Consider the following 24,235-nt stretch of genomic DNA (forward strand, 5'->3'; position numbering starts at 1 on the left):
GAATGATGATGATGATGATGATGATAACAGAAATAATATTAATAATAATGATGATGGTACACCTTAAGCTCTTACTTGAGTGCCGAGAACTGTACTAATCAGATCTAGATGCAATTCCTGTCCCACCCAGGGCTCACAGTCGAAGAGCGAGGAAGAATAGGTCTTTTATTCCCCAATAAAGAAATTATTTTATTCTGTATTATTACAGATGAGGAAGATGATAATAATAATAATGATGGCATTTGTTAAGCACTTACTATGTGCAAAGCACTATTCTAAGTGCTGGGGAGAATACAAGGTTATCAGGTTGTCCCACGTGGGGCTCACAGTATTAATCCCCATTTTACAGCTGAGGTAACTAAGGCACAGAGAAGTTAAGTGACTTACCCAAAGTCACACAGCTGACAATCGGCAGAGCTGGGATTTGAACCCATGACCTCTGACTCCCAAGCCCATGCTCTTTCCACTGCACTGAGAAGTTAAGTGCTCTGTCCAAGGTCACACAGCAGGCAAGTGGCCAAGCTGGAATTAAAACACAAGTCCTCTTGATTCCCAGGCCTGGACTCTTTCCATTAGGCCGGGCCTCCTCCCATATAAATCTTACCCTAAACAATATGGCAGGATGACAAGGTTGATTTGTAGCTAAATAGAAAATAAAGAACAAAATCTAGTTTTATTTATCTTGGACCCAAAGACAATTTGCACCCATGTGATGCCTGAAATTGAATGACATTTACAAGGTTTTGGAAGAAACTCAGAGCAAAAAATATCATTCCACACACCAACGAGGTGTTTGTAGAAGACCGGAAAGAACTGATGAAGTCACCATTGTTTGATAATCAGGATTTCCTCGAAATCTCAAGAAGTTGGACATGGTAAGATCTGAGTCATCTAAAGGACTATTATCACATCTTTCAAATAAGACAAAGCTATTGGCTCAGTGTGATAGGAAAAGCTGAAAAGGTTTAAACAGCCAAAGCAAAATGGTGGAAAGATCCTTTAATGGAAAAATGCAAGATGAACAGGAGTGAATTGAGTCTGTTACGCTACTAAATCCCATCCCTCCAAATTCATTTCTTAATGAGATGGTGCCTATGGAAGCAACTTATAAATTATTCAAGAACTGCAATATATCATTGCCCTATTTATGAAAATCATGTCCTAGGATAAGTCTGAATAAAAAGGGAGGAGCAGAAGAGGTGTAGAACATTTAGAAACATGTTTAGTGAAAGTTTTTTTAGAAAAAGAAAACAAATGAATTCATTCATTCATTCATTCAAATTTATTAAGCACTTACTGTGTGCAGAGCACTGTACTATTCCAAGTTGGTATAACTTTCAATTCTCCTTCTTCTTTTAAATTTAATGAAATAAAACTTGGAATGTCACCCTTCTTAAGGGAAAAGCCCCACCAAGCCAGTTAACCCTCTGATTATTTTGAACATTTAGTTTAAATCTATTTTCCATGGTCTGGTTGGTGTGACTTAAATACGAAGCCATTTCCACTTGGCTTCAAGGAAACATGGAGAAAGGATATGGCGAATGGTGATGTTACCTCTGTGATGGACTGTCAATCACCCTCTGAAATAGTCAGGGTGACTAGATTTCCCACAGTCCAGTGACCCAACTGAACTAAGCGCTGGATGCAGATAGAAGTTGCCATTTCATCAGCAAGTGATGGCCCAGCAAAGTGGCCCTGACCTCTGGTTGGACAAGGCCAGAAAGTCCTAGAGTCAAACACCATGAAGGAAATTGGGCCAGATTCCAGGTAAGACAGAAACAAGGAAGTCCTCCCCCAGGTTCTTCCCCCACTCAAAGCGGAACAAGATGGGTTGGAAAATTGGGGCAATTATCTGGGTGATTCAGATGAAAGTAGATTTACTTGCTAGAGTGGCCCAGATAATTGCCTCAAGTCTCAACTTCCCCTTTGCCAATGGAGACATGGCCTTGGATCTCATATCCACAGGCAATGAGGAGAATCGAGCTAATTATGTCATTTAATTCTGTAAGGGAAACCCCTAAATCATTTTCTTGAAGAAAAAAAAGCATTTTTATTTTGTGTTTTTTCTTTTGGAATGAATTAGGCTCTCTTCATTGATCAGATTTTCCCACTTCATCCCACATTGCCTGCTTGGGGGTGTCTGGAAACATCAGCATGTCCATTTTAGTCTGGAAATCCGCACTGCTCTGAAAGGCACTCAGCACAGGAGACTTGGCAGAACTTCTGTTGTGGCTGCCGGGGGAGAAAGAAACCTATCTGGGAGGAGCAAAAACATGAACACGGCTCTCAAACGACCCTTTTAGGGATTAGCGGGCTGCAAGATCATCAATTGCGGAAGCACGGAAGGGAGAAATGGTTTTCAAAGACGTCTGAGTGAACAGAGGCTGTAGGAAGCTCCATTGCCATTGAGAAAAGCAATCACCATAGCTACCCTCCCTCCTGCCACTGCGGGTCCCTGGACCCATTGTTTTCTGTGCTCCAACACGCACCGCAACATAATAATAATAACGATGATGATGGTATTTGTTAAGCACTTACTATGTGTCAAGCACTGTTCTTAGCACTGGGGTAGATACAAGCTAATAAGATTAGACACAGTTCTTATCCGACTTGGGGCTCACAGTCTTAATCCCCATTTTACAGCTGAGGTAACTGAGGCATAGAGAAGTGAAGTGGCTTGCCCACAGTCACACAGCAGTCAAGTGGCAGAGCTGGGATTAGAACCCAGGTCCTTCTGAGTCCCAGGCCCGTGCTCTATCCATTAGGCCATGCTGCTTCCCAATCTAAGGCCTCTCCTAAACCCTGGCAAAACTAGTGAAATGCTGTCACCGTCACGGTCACTGTAACAGCGGGTGTGCCCTGAACTCTGAGCCCCCAGGAGCCTGAAATTCCGCTCCTCAAGCCACAGCACCCTGCTGACTCTGTTTTTATTTTGTATATTTGTTTATGTTGCGTCTCAGTTGTATTTATTGAGTGGTTACCATGTACAGAGCACCATCCTAAATGCTTAGGAGAGCACTTAGGAGTTGGTAGCCATGTTCTCCGCCCACAACAAGCAGCGTTGAAAAGCAGTGTGGGTTAGTGGATAGAGCCTGGGCCCAGGAGTCAGAAGGACCTGGGTTCTAATCCCCACCCCATCACTTGCCTGCTATGAGACCTTGGGCAAATGACGACTTTTCTTTACCCCAGTTACCTCATATACAAAACGGGGATCAAAACTGTGAATGTCCTGTGGGACATGGACTGTGTCCAAATTGATAAGCTTGCATCTACCCCAGTGTTTGGAACAGTGCCTGGTACATAGCAAGCACTTAAATACCATAAAAAATACAATCTAGAATAGGAGATAGATATTAATATAAATAAATTAAATTATAGATATGTACATAAGGGCTGTGGGATTGAGGGAGGGGTGAATAAATCCTAGTGCAAGGGAGATGCAGATTCATTCATTCATTCAATCATATCTATTGAGCACTTACTGTGTGCAAAGCATTGTACTAAGCACTTGAGAGAGTACAATACAACAACAAACAGACATATTCCCTGCCCACAATGAGCTCAGTCTAGAGAGTAGTGGGAGAAGAGGAAATGAGGGCTTAGTTGGGGATGGCCTCTTGGAGGAGATGTGTTTTTAAGATGTGCTTTGAAAGTGGGGAGTGTGATCATCTGCCGGGTATGAAGACGGAGGGGGTTCCAGACCAGAGATGGGATGTGGGTGAGGGGTCAGCAGTGAGATAGATGAGACTGGAGTACAATGAGTAGGTTGGCATTGGAGCAGTGAAGTGTGTGGGCTGGACTGTAGTAGGAAATCAGAGAGGGAAAATAGGATGGGGCAAGGTGACAGTGCTTTGATACAGAGGTCAATGGGCAATTCCCAGAGGTTCTTGAGGAGTGGGGAAACATGGACTGAACAGTTCTGGGGAAAAATGATTCTGACAGCAGAGTGAGTATGGACTGAAGTGGGGAGAAACGGGAGGTAAGAAGGTCAGCCAGGAACCTAATACAGTAAACAAGGCAGAATAGGATAAGTGCTTGGATTATTATTATTATTAACATTAATAATAATGATAATAATAATAATTTTGGTATTTGTTAAGCTCTTACTATGTGCCAAGCACTGTTCTAAGCATGGGGGGAAGTACAAGGTTATCAGGTTGTCCCTCGTGGGGCTCACAGTCCTTAATCCCCATTTTCCAGATGAGGTAACTGAGGCCCAGAGAAGTTAAGTTACTTGCCCAAAGTCACACAGCTAACAAGCGGCGGAGTTGGAATTAGAACCTGTGACCTCTGACTCCCAAGCCCGTGCTCTTTCCACTGAGCCACGCTGCTTCTCATGTAGTAGAACTTTGGATGGCAAGAAAAGGCAGAATTTAAAGATACTGTGAAGGTTGAACTCACAGGATTTGGTGGCAGATTGAATATGTGGGTCGAATGAGAGAGATTAGTCAAGGATAACTCCAAGGTTATGGGCTTGTGAGACAGGGAGGATGGTGGTACCGTCTACAGTGATGGGGAAAGTCACAGTGTTTGGGTGATAAGATGAGGAGTTCTGTTTTCAGCATGTTAAAATTGAGGAGTCGGTGGGACATTCAATTACAGATGTTCTGAATGCAGGAGGAAATACGAACCTGAAGAGAAGGAGAGAGATCAGGGCTGGAGTTGTAGATTTGGGTATCATCTTCCCAGAGGTGGTAGTTAAAACTGTGCGAGTGAATGAGTTCTCCAAGGGAGTGGATGCAGATGGAGAATAGAAGGAGACCCAGAACTGAGCCACAGTTAGGGGGAGGGAGGCAGAGGAGGAGCCACGAAAGAGACTGAGAAGAAGCAGCTAGAGAGATGGGAGGAGAACCAGGAGAGAATAGTCAATGAAGCCAAAGTTGGATAGTGTTTCCAGGAGAAGGGGATGGTCAACAGTATCAAAGGGAGCTGAGAGGTCGAGGAGGATTAGAATGGAGTAGATGTTGTAGAGGAGTAGAAGTCTAGATGTTTCATCATTCCTCGTGTGTCTGTCTCCACTCGCTTCTCCCCACTTACATACTCCTAGGTTATAAGCCCCACTCGCCACCCCACCTCCATTTTACAAATGAGGAAACTGAGGCAAAGAGAAGCTTAGTGATAGTCCCAAGGTCACACACCAGGCAAGTGTGGAACCAGAACTAAAACCTGGGTCTCCTGACTTACCATCTTGTGTTCTTTCCACTTTCTCTCAATATGGTCTCTACAGCTTTCTCCCACTTCTGTTCTTTCAAAGCAGATTGGCAAATGGAGCCTTTTGGTGTTTATTCCTGGGGTGCTAAACCTTTCTTCTCCTCACCAGCCATCAGGAGCCAGATCAGGAAGCCATTTGGGCTGCAGATTGCAATCTGAATCGGGAGTTTGTGACTGCTACTTCCACACTCCCAGGTGAAAACCAGAGATAGGTGGGAAATACTTTAAAGTGGAAGCACAATAGCTCCTCACCCTTGGCTCTTTGAAGGGAGCAGCTCCTAAAACTTCCTACGGGTCCTAGTGCCTACTTCAGAGCATTGCCTTTAAGACGGAGAATAATTGTGGTATCTGTTAAGTGCTTTCTATGTGCCAAGCACTGTGCTAAGTTCTGGGGTGGATTCAAGCAAATCAGGTTGGACTGTCTGTCTCTGTCCTGCTTGGGGCTCACTGTCTTAATCCCCACTTTCCAGATGAGGTAACTGAGGCACAGAGAAGTGAAGTGACTTGCCCAAGGCCATGCAGCAGACAAGTGGCAGAGCCGGGATTAGAACTCATGACCTTCCGACTCCCAGGCTTGTGCTCTATCCACTATAATAATAATAATCATGGCATTTTTAAGCGCTTACTATGTGCAAAGCACTGTTCTAAGCTCTGGGGGGATACAAGGTGATCAGGTTGTCACACTTGGGGCTCACAGCCTTAATCCCCATTTTCTAGATGAGGTAACTGAGGCTCAGAGAAGTTAAGTGACTTGCCCATGGTCACACTGCAGACATGTGGCAGAGCCAGGATTAGAACCCATGACCTCTGACTCCGAAGCCCGTGCTCTTTCCACTGAGCCACGCTGCTTCTCTAATGCCGTGTTGCTTCTCGTAAATTAATCAGAGACTCGGTAACCATAGCCTAAGATTCGCCAACCCCACAGGTTCACACCATAATTCCCAGAAGTCTGGGATCACACAAAACCATAGCGAGGCATTGCATTAAATCATTACAGATCCTGGACCTGAAGCCAATGTACCTCTAGATTATTGAATCTGCCTGGGGAAGCAGTGTGGCCTAGTGGATATAACACAGTCCTGGGAGTCAGAAAGAGCTTGGTTCTAATCCCAGCTCTGCCAGTTGCCTGCTGTGTGACCTTAGGCAAATCCCTTAGCTTCTCTGGGCCTCAGTCTCCTACTCTTGGAAATGGGGATTAAGATTGTGAAGCAGCATGGCTGTGTGGCTCAGTGGAAAGAGCCCGGGCTTGGGAGTCAGAGGTCATGGGTTCTAATCCCTACTCCGCCACTTGTCAGCTGTGTGACTTTGGGCAAGGCACTTAACTTCTCTTTGCCTCAGTTACCTCATCTGGAAAATGGGGATAAAACTGTGAGCCCCACATGGAACAACCTGATCATCTTGTATCCTCCCCACCGCTTTGTACTATTTGCTTGGCACATAGTAGGCACTTAACAAATACCATTATTATTATTATTATTATTGTGAGCCCCGTGTGGGACAGGGACTGTGTCAACCAATTTTGCTTGTATCTACCCCAGCATTTAGTACAGTGCCTGGCTCATAGTAAGAGCTTAACAAATACCACAATTATTATTATTATTATTATTATTAGAGTGATAAAAATGACACTGCTCGGCAAATCTTTCCTCCAGTTTAGAGTGTGAGCCCCTTGTGGGACAGGGACTGTGTTCTACCTGATTATCTTGTATCTACTCCATTGCTTAGTACAGTGCCTGGCACATAGTAAGTATTTAAGATGTACCATTGAAAAAAAATTCATTTGTTTCTTCCCTAGTAGACTTCATTGAGGCATAAGGGCTCTTCTTTTGACTATTTCAGAGATGGCTCCTTCTTCTGAGTGCTACTGTAGATACATCTAGGGGCAGTTGGTCTGGGTACATTTCCCAAGAGTCATCTTGATACCAATGACAAGCACACTTTCCCATTAATGCCAAGTCCTCTTCTGGGAATCACCATGACAACTTATCCAGAAGTGAGTGGAGCAGTTGCTGACTTTCTTTTTCACCTAATCATGCCATTAAATCATAGGTTAGTAATAATTGTAGCAATCATGGTTGTTGTTAAGCGCTAACTGAGCATCAACCACTGTTTTAAGTGCTGAGATAGATACAAGATAATTGGATTGGACACAGTCCCTGTCCCACATGGGGCTCATGGTTTGAATCCCCATTTTACAGATGTGGTGAATGAGGCACAATGAAGTGAAGTGACTCACCCAAGGTCACGCAACAGACAAGTGGGGGAGCCGGGATTAGAACCCAGGTCCTTTGGACTTCCAACTAGCCAGGCACTGTACTAGGACAGGTACCATGTTTACCAACTCAACTGTAGTGTTCTCTCCCAGGCAGTTAGTAAAGTGCTCTGCGCACTAAGTGCTCAATAAATACTGCTGGTTGACAGTCAGATCAGACACAGTCCCACTACCACCCAGACACTGCAACTGAAGAAGGCAGGAGAGCAAGTGTCATTTGTTCATTCAGTGGTATTCACTGAGCACTTACTCTGTGCAGAACACTGTACTAAGCGCTTGGGAAAGTACAACAATAAACAGACCCATTCCCTGCCCAAATGAGCTTAAAGTCTAAAGGGGGGAGACAGATATCAATACAAATAAATAAATTACAGATATGTGCGTAAGTGCTGTGGGGCTGGAAGGGGGGAAGAATAAAGGGAGCAAGTCTTATAAGCTACCCATTTTATAAATGAGAGAACTGAAGCCCAGAGATGGTAAGTGATTTTCCCAAAGTCAAAGGCAGGGTTGTGAATTGACTGCCTTGTGCTTTCAGATCATGGCCTGATTTCCATTAGGCCTCATCTTTTTTTTTAAAACGGTATTTGTTTTAGCACTTACTATGTGCCAAGCACTGTATTGAACACTGGGGTAGATTCATTCATTCATCCATTCAATCGTATTTATTGAGCACTTACTGTGTGCAGGGCACTGTACTAAGCACTTGGAAAGTACAAGTTGGCAACATATAGAGACGGTCCCTACCCAACAACGGGCTCACAGTCTAGAAGGGGGAGACAGACAACAAAACAAAACATATTAACAAAATAAATAGAATAGTAAATATGAACAAGTAAAACAGAGTAATAAATCTGTACAAACATATATACAGGTGCTGTGGGGAGGGGAAGGAGGTAGGGTTGGGGGGGGATGGGGAAGGGGAGAGGAAGGAGGGGGCTCAGTCTGGGAAGGCCTCTTGGAGGAGGTGAGCTCTCAGTAGGGCTTTGAAGGCAGGAAGAGAGCTAGCTTGGCGTATGGGCAGAGTGAGGGCATTCCAGGCCAGGGGGAGGACATGGACTGGGGGTCGACGGCGGGACAGGCGAGAGCGAGGCACAGTGAGGAGGTGAGCGGCAGAGGAGCGGAGGGTGCAGGCTGGGCTGTAGAAGGAAAGAAGAGAGGTGAGGTAGGAGGGGGTGAGGTGATGGCGTAGATGCAAACTAATTAGTTTGAACACAATCCCTGTCCCATATGAGGCTTGAAGTCTTAGTCCCCGTTTTATAGATGCAGGAACTAAAAGGCATATAAATTAAGTGACTTGCCCAAGGTCACACAGCAGGCAAGTGGCAATTGGGATTAGAACCCAGGTCCTCTGTCTCCCAGGCCTGTGCTGTTTTCACCCGATTATGCAGCTTAGTGTCACATGAGTGAGGATGACGGTAAACATCAGATGGGAGTTTGGGTGGGGAATCAAGGTGGCCCTGGGGACCTGGTGGGGCCAAGATGGGCAGAATCAGGGTCTCTATGTGTTGCCAATTTGTACTTCCCAAGCGCTTAGTACAGTGCTCTGCACATAGTAAGTACTCAATAAATACGATTGATTGATTGATTGTGGTTAATGAATTGAGTCCTCTGTCTCTGTTCCCCACCTCCAATTCTCTATCCTGGCCCTTGTTTTTGAGTCACTGATTTTCTTCAAAGTCACAGACGAAGAGCCAGGGAAGGAGACAAAGGAGAATGAACTTGAAGACCTGAAAAGTTGCAGTGACCAGCCCATCGAATTGAGACTGTCAGCGTCATGTGGGACATGGACTGGATCCAACCTGATTTGCTTGTATCCTCCCCAGTGCTTACTACAGTGCCTGGCATATAGTAAGTGCTTAACAAACACCACAGTTATCTTTTGACTACAGTGGGGAAAGAGGGTGGGAAGGAGAAGCAGGATGCATGTGTGCATGGGTGTGTCAAATTCCTCCTCTAGGTCGGGGGAGAAAGAGAAGCAAAATCTGTGCATGTTTGTGTGTGTGTGTGTGTGTGTGTGTGTGTGTGTGTGTGATCATATGTGTATGTCAATTCCTCGATTAGGATGGGGGAGAAGGAGAAGCAGAATCTGTGTCTTTGTGTGTGTGTGCGTGTGTGTGAACTCCTCTATTCAAACCTCAGGTACCATTCTTCTTCTGTAATTCTCTTGTACAGGGTTTCCACAAAGTGTATGTATCAAAGCAGATGGGGATGGTAGTGCAAGAAAGTGGGACAGTGAAAATGGGGGAGGGGGAATGGGAAGAGGAGGTTGGGTCATGGGCCTGGAAGATGGGGAGGGAGAGAGGTATCACTTATCTTATTTATTGAGCACCCAGTTGGTCCAATGCACTGTACTAAGCATTTGAGAACAACAAAACAGAGAAAACTTACAGTAGGGGAGACAGGTATAAAAATATTTACTGATGGGGTAATCATAGTAAGTGAATGCACAACTAAATAGCGTATATACAGATGTGCTGAGTATGCCTATAAATGCCTTTCTCCAATTTTTGTGGAGGAAATAAAAGACGGTTTTTTATGCCAACTAATTGTGAGCAATGATAGGTATCACCTGGGGAAGGAGGAGCAGAAGGGTGAGTGACAACAAAGCAGGTGGGGAAAATTAATTCATTAAGACTGTCTCTACCAGAGAAGGAGGACCAAAAGGGTAGGAAGAGGGAGCAGATTTAGTCGTGCCTGGAAGGAAGAGCAAAAAGGTAAGAATGACAATACAGCGAGACGCATGAGTTGATCCACTGAGTGTCTGTCAAATGCAGCTCTTGGGAGAGTCCAATACTATTTTGAGATCTTGGTTCAAGTGCCCTGTTACCTTCCTCCCTCTTCTTTGTCTTCTCCTTTCTTTCCTTCTCCCTTTTTTCCTCCTTCTCCCCTTATTGGCAGATTTAATTCTTATGTGACCTGTGTGATCCTTCCAACCCCATTTTAATGTTACAACAGATATGCAAAAAGGTGAGACAATTATATGAATAAACCTGGTAAGAATATCAGTGATGGAGATGACCGGTGGGTTGAACCAGTTGGCGTCCTGGGAATTTACTGGAGAAGGCTTGAGGGAATAGATGAGGTTTCAGGAGTGATTTGAATGTCGGGGGAGAGTTGGTGCCTGTCTGATTTGGGGAAGGGAGGCCCAGGCCAGGGGAGCAGTAGTGCAGGTGAAGGGACAGAGTTGTGAAGGGTGAGAGCGAGCCACGGAAGGAGGGTTGGCTTGGGGGAATGAACCAAGTGAGCTGGGAAGGGGGAAACAGATATGTTGGTGGAGAGTTTGGCAGTGAAAGATGAACAGTTGTTATACTCTATGAAGGAACACTGGAAGCCAGTGGAGTGTTTTGAGGTATGGAAAGACATGTGTTTTTGGATATTCCAAGGTGACTGGGGAGCAGCACATACTACAGATTGGAGCAGGTAAATAGTGGAGGCAGGAAGGCCAGTGTTGAGGCTGATGCAATAATCTAATCGTGCTTGGAAGGAAGGAGAAGCAACATGGCCCAGTGGAAAGAACACAGGCCTAGGAGTCAGAAAGACCCGGGTTTTAACTCTGGCTTGGCCTCTTTTCTGCTGTGTGATCTTGGGCAAGTCACCTCACTTCTCTGTGCCTCTTAATTTATCTGTAAAAGGGGGATTAAGACTGTGAGCCCCACATGGAATAAGGAATTTGTCCAACCTGATTACCTTGTATCTACCCCAGTGACTAGAACAGTACTTCGCACATAGTAAATGCTTTACAAATACCATTTTTTTTAAAGTCACTTCCCTACTCTGTGCCTCAGTTGCCTCACCTGTAAAATGGGGATTAAGAATGTAAGCCTCATGTGGAACATAGACTGCCTGCAAAGTGATTAGTTTGTATCTACCCCAGCACTTAGTACAGTGCCTGTCACATAGTAAGCACTTAAGTATCACAAACAAAGAACCGAGAGGAAGAAAGAGGGTGGGAAGATGGAAGTGGGCAAATTGAATCAAGGAGGTTGTGGGCTGCAGGAAATAAAGGAGCTGAAAGGAATATTCTCTTCCTTCTGCACTCAGAAGGTAGATTATTTCAGGCCTCCCCAGGGAAGAAAGGAAAATCTAAGCCCCGCATTATATTGGCATTTTCTATTTAATGCACAGTTAACAATATTCAAAGAGCAGAGAGATCAGCAAAGTAGCCTGAGTAGACTCTCGCTGGTGACTCCTTAACTGAAGCCAAGCAGCCGTGTACATTTTCTCTGAACAGATCAATCTGTACAAATGATCTTGAATAGCTTTCCTCCGCAGGGATTTTTTTTCTCTTGTTTATATTTTTTCATTGTGTTTTAAAGTAACAATAGCAAACACAAGCAGTCAGGTTAGCACACAATTTTACAAGCTCTGAAAGCCCATGGTTCCAGAGTTGGAATCCTCAACTTCAGCATGCACAGACAATGAAACAATAGTCATTATGTCAAACAAATAAAACCGAACTGTTGGCCAAAGTTTTCCCAGGGATGGCAATTAAATAGATTTTTGGTTCCTCCTCCCTATTTACTGCGGAGAGTTGATTAACCTGTTTAATACATACAGGAGAATGACCAAAGCTGTCCTCACATCAAAGTCAAAGCTGTTATGTGCTGACCTGAATTTTAATTGTTCCCCAGGTTCTTTAATTGAACCGCAGATGTGTTAGGGGAGGCATTTTAGATGGCTGCAGCTATTTTGTCCCAAATGTGTTCAGTTACTCATAATATGCAGCATCAGATGCTGATTTCATCAGAAGGTCTAATGCTCACAAAATTTTCCTGATATTCAAAGTTTCACATGTTTCCTGGACACAATCTGCACTGAGGAATGATTTTCTTTTTACATGGTGAAATGCGTCTGTTTGCCATTCTGTCAAATCACCAAGGATTTAGAAGAAAAGTATGTAAATAAATCAATAGTGAATACACTAGGATTGAAAATGTCTCTGGGATTCCCACAAGGGCTCTACCTTTGGTCTTCATTTTTCCAAAAGAACTAGCCCAGACAGATGTTTCTGCCTCATTCAGGGGCAGCAGAAAGGCCCATCTGTTGCTTCTTCTATCCATGGTGGTGCCAGGTTATTGAAGAAAAAAAATGCAGCTTCTTAAAGGATGAAGACTGATTTTAAAAAAAATTAAAATAAAACCATCTTGGCATGATGATGATGATCTCCATTCTTCATGATTAAGGCTGATGGCATAAGCAGTACCACTACTGGTTTAGAACAATATTTCTTTTTCCTAGCTGTAATTTATTTAATGTCTGTCTCCCCAGGTTGATTTTAATAACAATAATAATGATGCTATTTTAGTGCTTACAATGTGCCAAGTAAGCTGGGGTAGATACAAAGTAATCAGGTTGGACACAGTCCCTGTCCCACTTGGGGTGCACAGTCTTAATCCCCATTTTACAGATGAGGTAACTGAGCAGAGATAAGTGAAGTGACTTGCACGAGGCCACACAGCAGACAAGTGGCAGAGCCGGGATTAGAACCCATGACCTTTCTGACTGCTGGGCCCTTGCTCTATCCGCTATGGCATACTGATTTTAAGCACCTTGAGGGAAGGGATTGTGTCTTCCAAATCTACTTTGATATTTATTGAGTGCTTTAAAGCAGTGTACTAAGCTCTGGGGTTGATACAAGATGAGAAGCCCAGACACAGTTCCTAAGAAGGAGAGAGAGCAGATATTTCATCCCCATTTTGCAGATGAGGAAACTAAGGAAAAGAGAAGTTAAGTGAGTTGGCCAAGATCATGTAGCAGACAACTAGGAGAGCTAGGATTGGGTCCTAGGCCCATGCTCTTTCCATTAGGCCACTCTGCTCATATCCAACAAACCCCCCACTCTCCCACAGCAGGGAATCTTTTAAGCCCTCCCTCATCTTGCCCCCTCTTACCTCATCTTGCCCCCTCTTACCTCATCTTGCTACTCTCCTACTACAACCCAGAGGACACACTTCGCTCCTCTAATGCCAACCTTCTCACTGTACCTCCATCTCATCTGTCTCGCTGCCGACCTCTCCCCCACATCCTGCCTCTCACCTGGAATGTCCTCCTTCTTCAAATCTGACAGATAATCACTCTCCCCTACTTCAAAGCCTTACTGAAAGCACTTCTCCATGAGGCTTTCCCTGACTAAGCCCTCCTTTCCTCTTAATAATAATGATGGCATTTATTAAGCGCTTACTATGTGCCAAGCACTGTTCTAAGCGCTGGGGAGGTTACAAGGTTATCAGGTTGTCCCCCAGTGGGCTCACAGTCTTTAACCCCCATTTTACAGATGAGGTAACTGAGGCCCAGAGAAGTGAAGTGACTTGCCCAAAGTCAATTGGCGGAGTTGGGACTTGAACCCATGACCTCTGACTCCAAAGCCCATGCTCTTTCCACTGAGCCACGTTGCTGCTCTTCTCACACTCCAGCCTGTGTCATCCTGACTTGCTCCCTGTTGTCAGCTGTGTGACTTTGGGCAAGTCACTTAACTTCTCTGTGCCTCAGTTCCCTCATCTGTAAAAATGGGGATTAAGACTGTGAGCCCCCTGTGGGACAACCTGATCACCTTGTAACCGCCCCAGCGCTTATAACAGTGCTTTGCACATAGTAAGTGCTTAATAAATGCCATTATTATTATTGTTATTATTATTATTATTCATCCCCCCTCCCAGCCCCACAACACTTATGTACTTATCTGTCATTTATATTAATGTCTGTCCTCCCCTCTAGATTGTAAGCTTGTTGTGGGCAGGGAATGTCTGTTTACTGTTATACCGTACTCTCCCAAATGCTCTGCACACTAGTGCTCAGTAAATACAAGTGACTGACTGACAGAAGGTAAGTGGCAGAACTGGAATTAGAACCCAGGTCCTCTGAGTACCGGGCCTGTGCTCTTTCCACTAGGCCTCAATGCTCCTTCATAGCCAACAGACCCTCACTCTCCCACAATAGGAAAATGGCAGAGCTGGGATTAGAACCCAGGTCATCTATCTTCCCGACCTGTGCTCTTTCAGCTAAGTCAAGCTCCTTCTCTATCGTGCTCTCAAGTGTTTAGTACAGTGCTCTGCGCAGCCTGAGTGCTCAATAAATACTATTGACCGATTGATCCCAGTGTTTAGACTGTGAGCCCACTGTTGGGTAGGGACTGTCTTTATATGTTGCCAACTTGTACTTCCCAAGCGCTTAGTACAGTGCTCTGCACACAGTAAGTGCTCAATAAATACGATTGATTGATTGAGTCTGCCTCTGCCATTGGCAATAAGGTGCTTGGAACAGCCATGTGATGATTGTCCTCTTAAACACCCATCCAAAGGGAAGCAGTTGGACTTTATGGGAAGATCATACGACTGTGAATCAAAAAACCTGGGCTCTATTTCCATCTCTGGCACGGGCCTACTGTGTGTCGTTGGGTGAGTTTCTCAACCTACCTGGGACTCAGTTGTCCTCATCTGTAAAATGGGGATGATAGCCCGTATCCTCTCCCCCGGAGTCCTACAATCCTGAATCTGCCATATGTCTGCTGTATGACCTTGGGCAAGTCACTTCACTTCTCTGTGCCTCAGTTATCTCATCTGTAAAATGGGGATTTAGTTTGGGAGCCCCATGTGGGACAGGGAATGTGTCCAACCTGATTAGCTTGTCTCTACCCCAGTGCTTAGAAAAGTGCTTGGCAATTTAACAAAACAAAGTACTTAGCAAATACTACGATTACTATTATAATAAATACTGGAATAATAATAATAGTGTGGGATTTTGTAAAAAATCATTAGTTTTGAACTCCCGAAGAAGGAAGGCAAAGCAGGTAAAACATAGATGTTTAATGCTCATTTTACAGACGAGGAAACTGAGGTCCAGAGAAATTCAGTGATTTGCCCAATGCTACCCAACAGGCAAAAGGCAGAACTGAGGTTAGAACCCAGGTCTCCTGTCACTTGGACTCATGATCTAAGTGGAAACTATGAATTAGAATGAGATATTTGAATTCTGTGGATTTCATTCATCTCTCTCTTCTATTAGCTCTTGTCTCATTTAGAACAGATGATTGTATTTGCCTTGGGATCTCTCCATACAGGTAGCAGTCAAATCTCAAAGGGATTCTGGAAACAAGTATATGTGCTGTACTCTGGCTGTGTTAGCTTTCATTAGTATAAGCAATTCCCAGCCCAAGTCACCCAAATATGATTCATTTTGCTATATTTTTAAATTGTCAGAATCATTACTCTTGTGAGATGTGGGGGGCTTGGGGGAATAGGTGGTGGGAATGGAGGGAGAGCATTCTATTTATGTTTCCACCATTGGAAAAATCTCATTAGCGATAATTCCATCTCTAAGTGGAAAGCTTTATATTATTTTATTGTGCAGGCCAGAATCCCAGTCCTATCAGCTAGACCTACACCTCGCACAAATAGAACAGCAGGAGGCAAAGGAATTTTTGTTCTTCAGTGTGTCTGGCTACCACTAATCCAACTGCTAAGTGGATAGTATTATATTACTCCGCTATGCAGGCCAGAGTGCCCAGCAGTGAACTCACAGCTGCAGACAGGCAGCAACAACAGAGGCTCAGAACAATTTCCTTGGCAGGCAGAGACAAAAGTACCAATTTTAGGTTTGCCGAGATAAGAAACTGTTCTCACAGGGGCTGTAGTAGCGCCGAATGGTGGTTGGGAAGTATTGGAGAAGGTGCAGTAAGGTAGTTTGGGGCCTAGGAAGCGGGTCTGTAAGTGAGGAGAATGCTTTGAGAAAATGCCCCTGAGGAGTTCCTTGCATTTCAGGGAATGTATCTACCAAGGCTATTAAATTGAACTCTCCCAAGCGCTTAGTATTGTGCTCTTCACACAATCAATCAATTCATTCAATCAAAAGAAACAGTGTGGCTTAGTGGAAAGAGCACGTGCCTTGGATTCAGAGGACCTGGGTTCTAATCCTGGCTCCTCCACCTGCCTACTGGGTGAATTTGGGCAAGTCACTTCACTTCTCTGTGGGTCAGTTACCTCACGTGTAAAATGGGGATTAAGACTGTGAGCCCGGGTGGGACTTGGACTGTGTCCAGCCTGATTAGATTGTATCTACCCCAGAGCTTAGTGCAGTGCCTGACACATAGTAAGAACTTAAAAATATCATTTTAAACAAACAAAAATAATTAATGAATCCTTCTCATGATGCCCAATGAGATGGCTAAGCTTCTAACCAGGGACCAATTCCAGGTCAATCTGGTGCCCCACAAAGGGTTCTGATTGGTGTGGGAATCAGATTGAAGGGCTCTGATTTGGAACAGGCTAACATAACAATAATAGTAATAATTGTGGTATTTGTTAAGCGCTTACTATGCATCAGGCACTATAGTAAGAATTGGTGTGGATGCAAGTAAATTGGGTTGGACACAGTCCCTGTCCCGCATGGGGCTCACAGTCTTAATCCCCATTTTACAGAGGGAACTGAGGCACAGAGAAATGAAGTGACTTTCCCAAGGCCACACAGAAGACTGGCATTATCAGAGCTCCCTGCCTGGCCTCTTGAGTTGGCTTCAGGGCAGCCTGGGCAGTCCAGTGCCATCTCAAGATTCAGGGTAGCCGACTGGGCTGGGCTTGCAGCATTGGCTAATCAACTTGTACTTCCCAAGCGCTTAGTACAGTGCTCTGCACACAGTAAGTGCTCAATAAATACGATTGAATGAATGAATGAAAAAGGAGGAAGTGTTATCTTTCGGTTCAGAGATAATGCTTCTGATAGTAAGACAACATGTACTAGTGAATCGATTAATCAGTGAATCAATCAATCAGTGGTATTTATTGAGTGCTTACTGTGTGAAGAGCACTGCACACATTCCTCTAGAGTGTAAGCTCCGTGTGGATAAGGAACGTGTCTACCAACTCTATTACACTCTCCCAAATGTTTAATACAGTGCTCTGCACACAGTAAGCTCTCAATAAGTACGATTGGTTGATTCCCTGCCCATAAGGAGCTTGCAGTCTAAACGGGGAGACAGAAGTTAAAATGTGGCACTAGAGGAGTGGAGTGTATAGGCTGGGCTGTAGTAGGAGATTAGTGAGGTGAGGTAGGATGGGACAAGCTGAGTGAGTGCTTCAAAGCTGTTGGTGAGGAATTTCTGATTAATGGGCAACTCCTGAGGAGTAGGGAAACATGGACTGAACGTTTTTGTAGAAAAATGATCCAGGCAGCAGAGGAAAGTGTGGGCTAGAGTGGGAAGAGACAGAGGGCAGGGAGGTCAGCAAGGAGGCTGCCTCCAATACCATGGACCAATTCCTTGACCTGGAAAATTGATCTAGCCTTGGATTTTATGATCACAGTTCTCTTTTAGTTATCCACACCTTTTTTAAGTGCTTCATATGTGCTAGGAACTGTAGTAGATACAGGGGTAGATAAAAGCTAATCAGACTGGATACAGCCCATGCCCCACGTGGGACTCACAGCCTTAATCCCAATTTTACAGATGAAGTAACTGAGGCACAGAGAAGTGAAGTGACTTGCACAAAGTCATGTAGCGGACAAGTGGCAGAACCCAGATCTTTCTGACTCCCGGGCTCATGGTCCATTATTATTATCAATCAATCAATCAATCAATCAATCAATCGTATTTATTGAGCGCTTACTATGTGCAGAACACTGTACTAAGCGCTTGGGAAGTACAAATTGGCAACACATAGAGACAGTCCCTACCCAACAGTGGGCTCACAGTCTAAAAGGGGGAGACAGAGAACAAAACCAAACATACCAACAAAATAAAATAAATAGGATAGAAATGTACAAGTAAAATAAATAAATAAATAAATAGAGTAATAAATATGTACAACCATATTATTATGGTATCTGTGAAGCATTTACTCTGGGTCGAGCACTGTTCTAAGCCCTAGGGGAAAAACAAATTAATCAGGTTAGAGTCCCCGTCCCACTTGGGACTCACAGTGGCCTCTCAGAGGTCTCTTGCCAGCCCTTCTTCTGCCTCCCACCACTTGATTTGGCCTGTCCCTAAATGCTCCATTCTGGGTCCCTTTCTCTTCTCAATTGAAAAGGAGCTCTTTTCCGTTCCATGGCTTCAACCACCACCTTTATGTGGCTGACTCTAGACTGCACCTTGCTATCAATCAATTGTATTTATTGAGAGTTTACTTTGTGCAGACCACTGAACTAAGTGCTTAGAGTATAACATAACAGAATTAGTAGACACAGTGTATGCCCACAATGATCTTAATAGCCTACAATCCTTCTAGCAATTATTTGGATTCTCACATTCTCATATTTCCCCATTTCTCCAGGACATCTCTACAAGGATGTCCAACCAGCACCTCAAGCTCGATGTATCCCAGATGGAACCCATCACCTTCCCGCCCAAGCCCTTTCCTCCATTTAGCAATCTTGTCACAGTTGAGAATACCCTGTCTCTGAAACCTAAACCCCACCATTATTCTTGGCTCGTCCCAGTCTTCCAACTCCCTTAATTAGTCTGTCACATAACTTTGTCTGTTGTTCTTCCACAACATTTCCAGTACTTTTCCTTTCTCTCCATCCAAATAGCTACCAAGCTAGTCCAGGTGCGTGCCATGGACTAGCTTGATTAACTTTCCCTCTACTAACCTATTCAGGACTTGAACTTTTTGTCCAATTCCCTGCCAAACAAGTCTCCCCTCTCCAGGCTATGCTTCCTTTTGTCAGCCAGATCATTCTTCGAAAAAGTCATTCTCCGCACTCTTCAAAACTCTCAAACTGATTCCCATTCCTCTCCACATCAAGCAGAATCTTCTGTCCACTGGCTTGAAAGCACTCAATCAGCTCTCTCCCTTTCACTTACCTACACTCCTCTCCCTTTATACCCCAGCTCACACTCTTCATTCCTCTCAAGCTAATCTCTCACTGTTGCCTCTTTCTCGCCTCTCCCAAAGCCACCCTCTTAGCTCACCCTCCCCTTCATATCCAATAGACCTGCTTTCCCCATCTTCAGAGTCCTTCTGAAATTACATCTCCCCAAGGAGGCCTTTTCCATATAATTTCTTGTCCCTTCAACTTCCACTTCAGTCACCTAAGTATCAAAGTATTCACAACCTCCTGAAGCACATATGTACATATTCTACATAAACCCTAACTCATTCATTTATTCAAGCATTCAATCTTATTTGAGGGCTTCCTGTGTACCAGCACTTGGGAGAGTAAAATAGAACAATAAGTAGGTACATTCCCTACTCAAAATGAGCTCACAGTCTAGAGGAGGAGACAGACATTAATATACATACATAAATAACAGATATATACTTTTTTCCTCCTTCTTCCTATTGGTAATCTAAGTACCTGACTCCCCTGCTCAATAGTAATCTCCCATATAGAGATCATATCTACTAATTCTGTTACATCCTTCGTTACCGGTTAGTACAGTGCTTTGATCACACTCAATGAGCAAGTTGTTCAAGCCTCCATGGTCTCACCCAGCGCTGTGATATTGCTTACACATCCAGCCAGTCTCTATATGCTATAAATGATGCTATCCTTGCTCAGTGACAGATTCTCATTATCAAACAGTGTTCCAGCCTTTTGCAGGAACACTGCAGAAATGAATATGGTGGAAATTGTCAGTAATCACATGCTCCACCACGCAATCCAGAAGCGGAGGAAGCATGAATGTCTAGAGGCTGCCTTTTTGGGTTGGACCAATGGAAAGACCGTTGTCTGGATGCAGTTTGTCCACTAATGTTGAGAGGTGCACTTCTGTAATAATGCTATTTATTATAATATTAGTATTTATTAATCGCTTACCATGTGCCAAGCACCGAACTAAGTGCTGGAGTAGATACAAGATACTCAAATTGAACCTAGCCCCTTTCCCACCTGAGGCTCACACTATAAATAGGAGAAAGAACAAGTATTGGATCCCCATTTTACAGATGAGGAAACTGAAGCAAGGAGAAGCTAGGTGTCCAGTGGTCACACAGCAGACAAATGGCACAGATGGGATTAGTGGACCCAGGCGCCCAGCTCCCGTGCTCTTGCCCCTAGGCCAAGCTGCTTCTCTTGTCTGAAACTGTGGCAACCATAAGCAGTTCTGTAAGTACCAGTTGCAGTCAGTGAAATTGTGGTGAAAGGAAAAAAAAAATGAATTTAAGATGTCTGGAGTCTCCCCATTGTGAAGCCCAAACATATCTTCTTACTCTCCTCAACGTTATCCAGGAAGCAAGTGGGCAGGGAAATCTTGACTTCTTTAGCACTTCTCCTGGGCTGATCTAGGGTTGGGACTTGGAGGTCAAAAGAAAAAGAACAAACACAGAGGGGGCTTAAACTGCTGGCTAATCCTGGTTGGAATGCTAAAGCAGGGAGAGATAAGCTCTCCCATCCCAGAGTGGAGCTTCCCTGGACATCACTCCCGCCATTCTTTGTCTGCTCTTTGGTCTTTCGGTGCCCATGGTCCCGTTTTAGTTCCATATTCTGGTTCCAGGTTGCCGAGGGGCAGCTCTGCAGAAGACTCCCTCCTTCTCTGTAAGATATGGTTGTCCATATTCCTTTCTGGGACACCCACGATGCCACCAGTTTGTTCCTCAGGAACCCACAGTACCACCCTGTGCCAATCACTTGTCTGCTAGGTGGTCTTGGGCAAGTCACTTCATTTCTCTGTGCCTCAGTTACCTCATCTGTAAAATGGGGATGAAGACTGTGAATGCATTTGGGACAGGGACTGTGTCCAACCCGACTTGCTTGTATCTGCCCTAATGCTTAGTACGGTGCCTGGCACATAGTAAGCACTTAACAGATCTCATGATTATTACTATTATTATTATTATTATCATCATTAGTGCATCATATGCACTTGGATCTGTCCCCTTTTAGCACTTGATATTCCCCCACAACCCTCAGGTGCACAGCACTTGTGTACAGACCCATAATTCATTTTAATGCCTACCTTTCCCTCTAATAATAATAATAATGATGGCATTTATTAAGCACTTCCTATGTGCAAAGCACTGTTCTAAGCGCTGGGGAGGTTACAAGGTGATCAGGTTGTGCCATGGGGAGCTCACAATCTTAATCCCCATTTTACAGATGAGGTAACTGAGGCACAGAGAAGTTAAGTGACTTGCCCAAAGCTGACAATTGGAGGAGCTGGGATTCGAACCCATGAACTGTGACTCCAAAGCCCATGTTCCTGTCCACTGAGCCACGCTGCTTCCCCTCTAGACTGTAAGCACCTGGTGGGCAGGGAACTTGCCCACCAACTCAGTTGCATTATACTCTTCCGAGTACTTAGTACAGTGCTCTGCACATAGTAAGTGTTCAATAAATACTACTGTATTTGTATATATGTATATATATATTTGTACATATTTATTACTCTATTTATTTTACTTGTACATATTTATTCTATTTTATTTGGTTTATATGTTTTGTCTGTCTCCCCCTTCTAGACTGTGAGCCCGCTGTTGGGTAGGGACCATCTCCATATGTTGCAAACTTGTACTTCCCAAGCGCTTAGTACAGTGCTCTGCACACAGTAAGCGCTCAATAAATACAATTGAATTAATACTGATTGGAAGATTCTTTCTAACAGCGCTGCAGCCCAAGACACCATCTACTGAGCCATCCTACTAGGATCTCATAAGATGAAGCCTTTGTCTATGGACACAATTCTCTACTTACATTTCTTCATTCCCTTACATCTGACTTTGATGTTCTTTCGGTTGGGAAAGAACACAAGAGGCAGTTTGGCCCAGTGGAAAGAGCACCAGCCTGGGAGTCAGAGGATCTGGATTCCAATCCTGGCTCCACCACATGTCTGCTAAATCACCTTGGGATAGTCACTTCTCTGTGCTTCAGTTACCTCATCTGTAAAATTGGGATTAAGGCTGTGAGCCCCATGTGGGACACGGACGGTGTCCAACCTGATTCTTAAGGACCATCAGGACATAAGCAAAATCACTGCTGGGTTGGGCCAAGACCAATCCAACACAGTATTCTGTTTTCCACAGTGACAACTAAAGGCTTACAGACACATCGTGATTGTCATTCTTTTTACTGTGTGCAGAGCACTGAACTCAGCTCTTGGGAGAGTACGAAACAGAGTTGGTAGACATATTCCCTGCCCACAATGAGTTAACAGTCTAATAAAAAATAAGGCTTTCCCACCACAAATAAGCAGTTCCCTATATTAACTTCACATCTTCTTCTGAGTTCTCAAGAATTTTAAACTAAAAGTGGAAAAAGATTGAAATACACAAGTACCATCTAAACATCCCAGTGTTTAGAGATGATAAAATACTGAAATCTTCCTTCTATATTCTGACTTTCGACTTCTAATCCATGGTGGACCTCTCATCTGTGAATTTATACAGACTCCTTTGGAAGATGCTAATTGTTTAACCCTGGGGAATGAATTCTATAGACTTACCATCTGCTGTGTGAAGAGGTGCTTCCTTGAAGCTATCTAATTAGACCCTTCAGTGGGTGTCCATTCATTCCATTGTATGATTTGATGAAGACCAATTCAGTGCTCTCTAGACCACAACCACTTCAATCCTGTTCCCTCCCAATTAGTACATGTGCGGGCAGACATCTCCAATTTTTCCTTTTCAATCTTTTTCCACTGTCAGTTTAAATTTCTTGAGAACTCAGAAGAAGATTTTATGTTAGTCTAGGGAACTGCTTATTTTACTAGACTGTAAGCTCACTGTGGGTACTCTGTTTCATATTCTCCCAAGATCTGAGTACAGTGCTCTGCACACAGTAAGCACTCAATAACTACCAATGATGGAAGTAATTGTTTTAGCAGGGTCAAACACTACCACACTTTCCCCTCCAACCTTCCCTAACTGAATGCATAATGTTTCTATTTCTTTCTAGATAGTTCGCTTTGTAGCTTCCAATGATTTTCAGTTTCCTAAACTTGATTGCTTTTGGTGTGTTTGGACCCACTTCCTCTTTCAATTTTAACTTGCATTAATGCCCATTTGGTGAGGAATTGAAACAAGATGTGGTTCACTGTCACCTAAAGAAAAAAATTGTCCATGAAAATTTCTGCTATATTTATTCTTCCTAGTAAGACAGAGACTATAGGGGTAAAAGTGAACTGGAGTGTGGGGGCCATTGTTCAGACAATTTAGCCCCCCCACCCCAACCCTGATATATTTTCTGGAGATATTGAACTCTGGGAACAGAAAGGTAGGGAGGGGGGCTGGTAATAGCACCAATTAATCAATTTATCTGTCTATAGTTTCTGAATTCATTGAGTTACTACTTAATCTTCAATTTCTCCTTGCATCTAAAGAATAAATGGCTAATAATAAAAAATAATGATGGTATTCATTAAGCGCTTAGTATGTATTGATCACTCTTCTAAGTGCTGAATTAGATAAAAGCTACTGGTTTCTCGATATCCAGTGTCAGCATAGCAATGATTTCTGCCAAATATGAGTACAATTACTGGCCTAATCATATATCATAAACCCTCAGGAAGCTCTATTGTTGTTTAATCAATCAGAAGCAGCTATAGAAGCAGTATGGCTTAGTGGAAATAGCACAGATTTGGGAGTCAGGATATGGGTTCTAATCCCAGCTCTGCCACTTGTCTGCTGTGTGACCTTGGGTAAGCCACTTAACTTCTCTGTGCCAGTTACCTCTTCTGTAAAATGGGGATTAACACTGTGAGTCCCACGTGGGACAACCTGATTACCTTCTTTCTACCCCAGCACCTTGAACAGTCCTTGGCACATAGTAAAAGCCTAACAAATACCATTATTATTATTATTATTATTATTATCATGTTCTTACTGTGTG

This window comes from Tachyglossus aculeatus, chromosome 12 (genome assembly GCF_015852505.1).
Source record: "Tachyglossus aculeatus isolate mTacAcu1 chromosome 12, mTacAcu1.pri, whole genome shotgun sequence".
In the NCBI taxonomy this organism is placed as follows: Eukaryota; Metazoa; Chordata; class Mammalia; order Monotremata; family Tachyglossidae; genus Tachyglossus; species Tachyglossus aculeatus.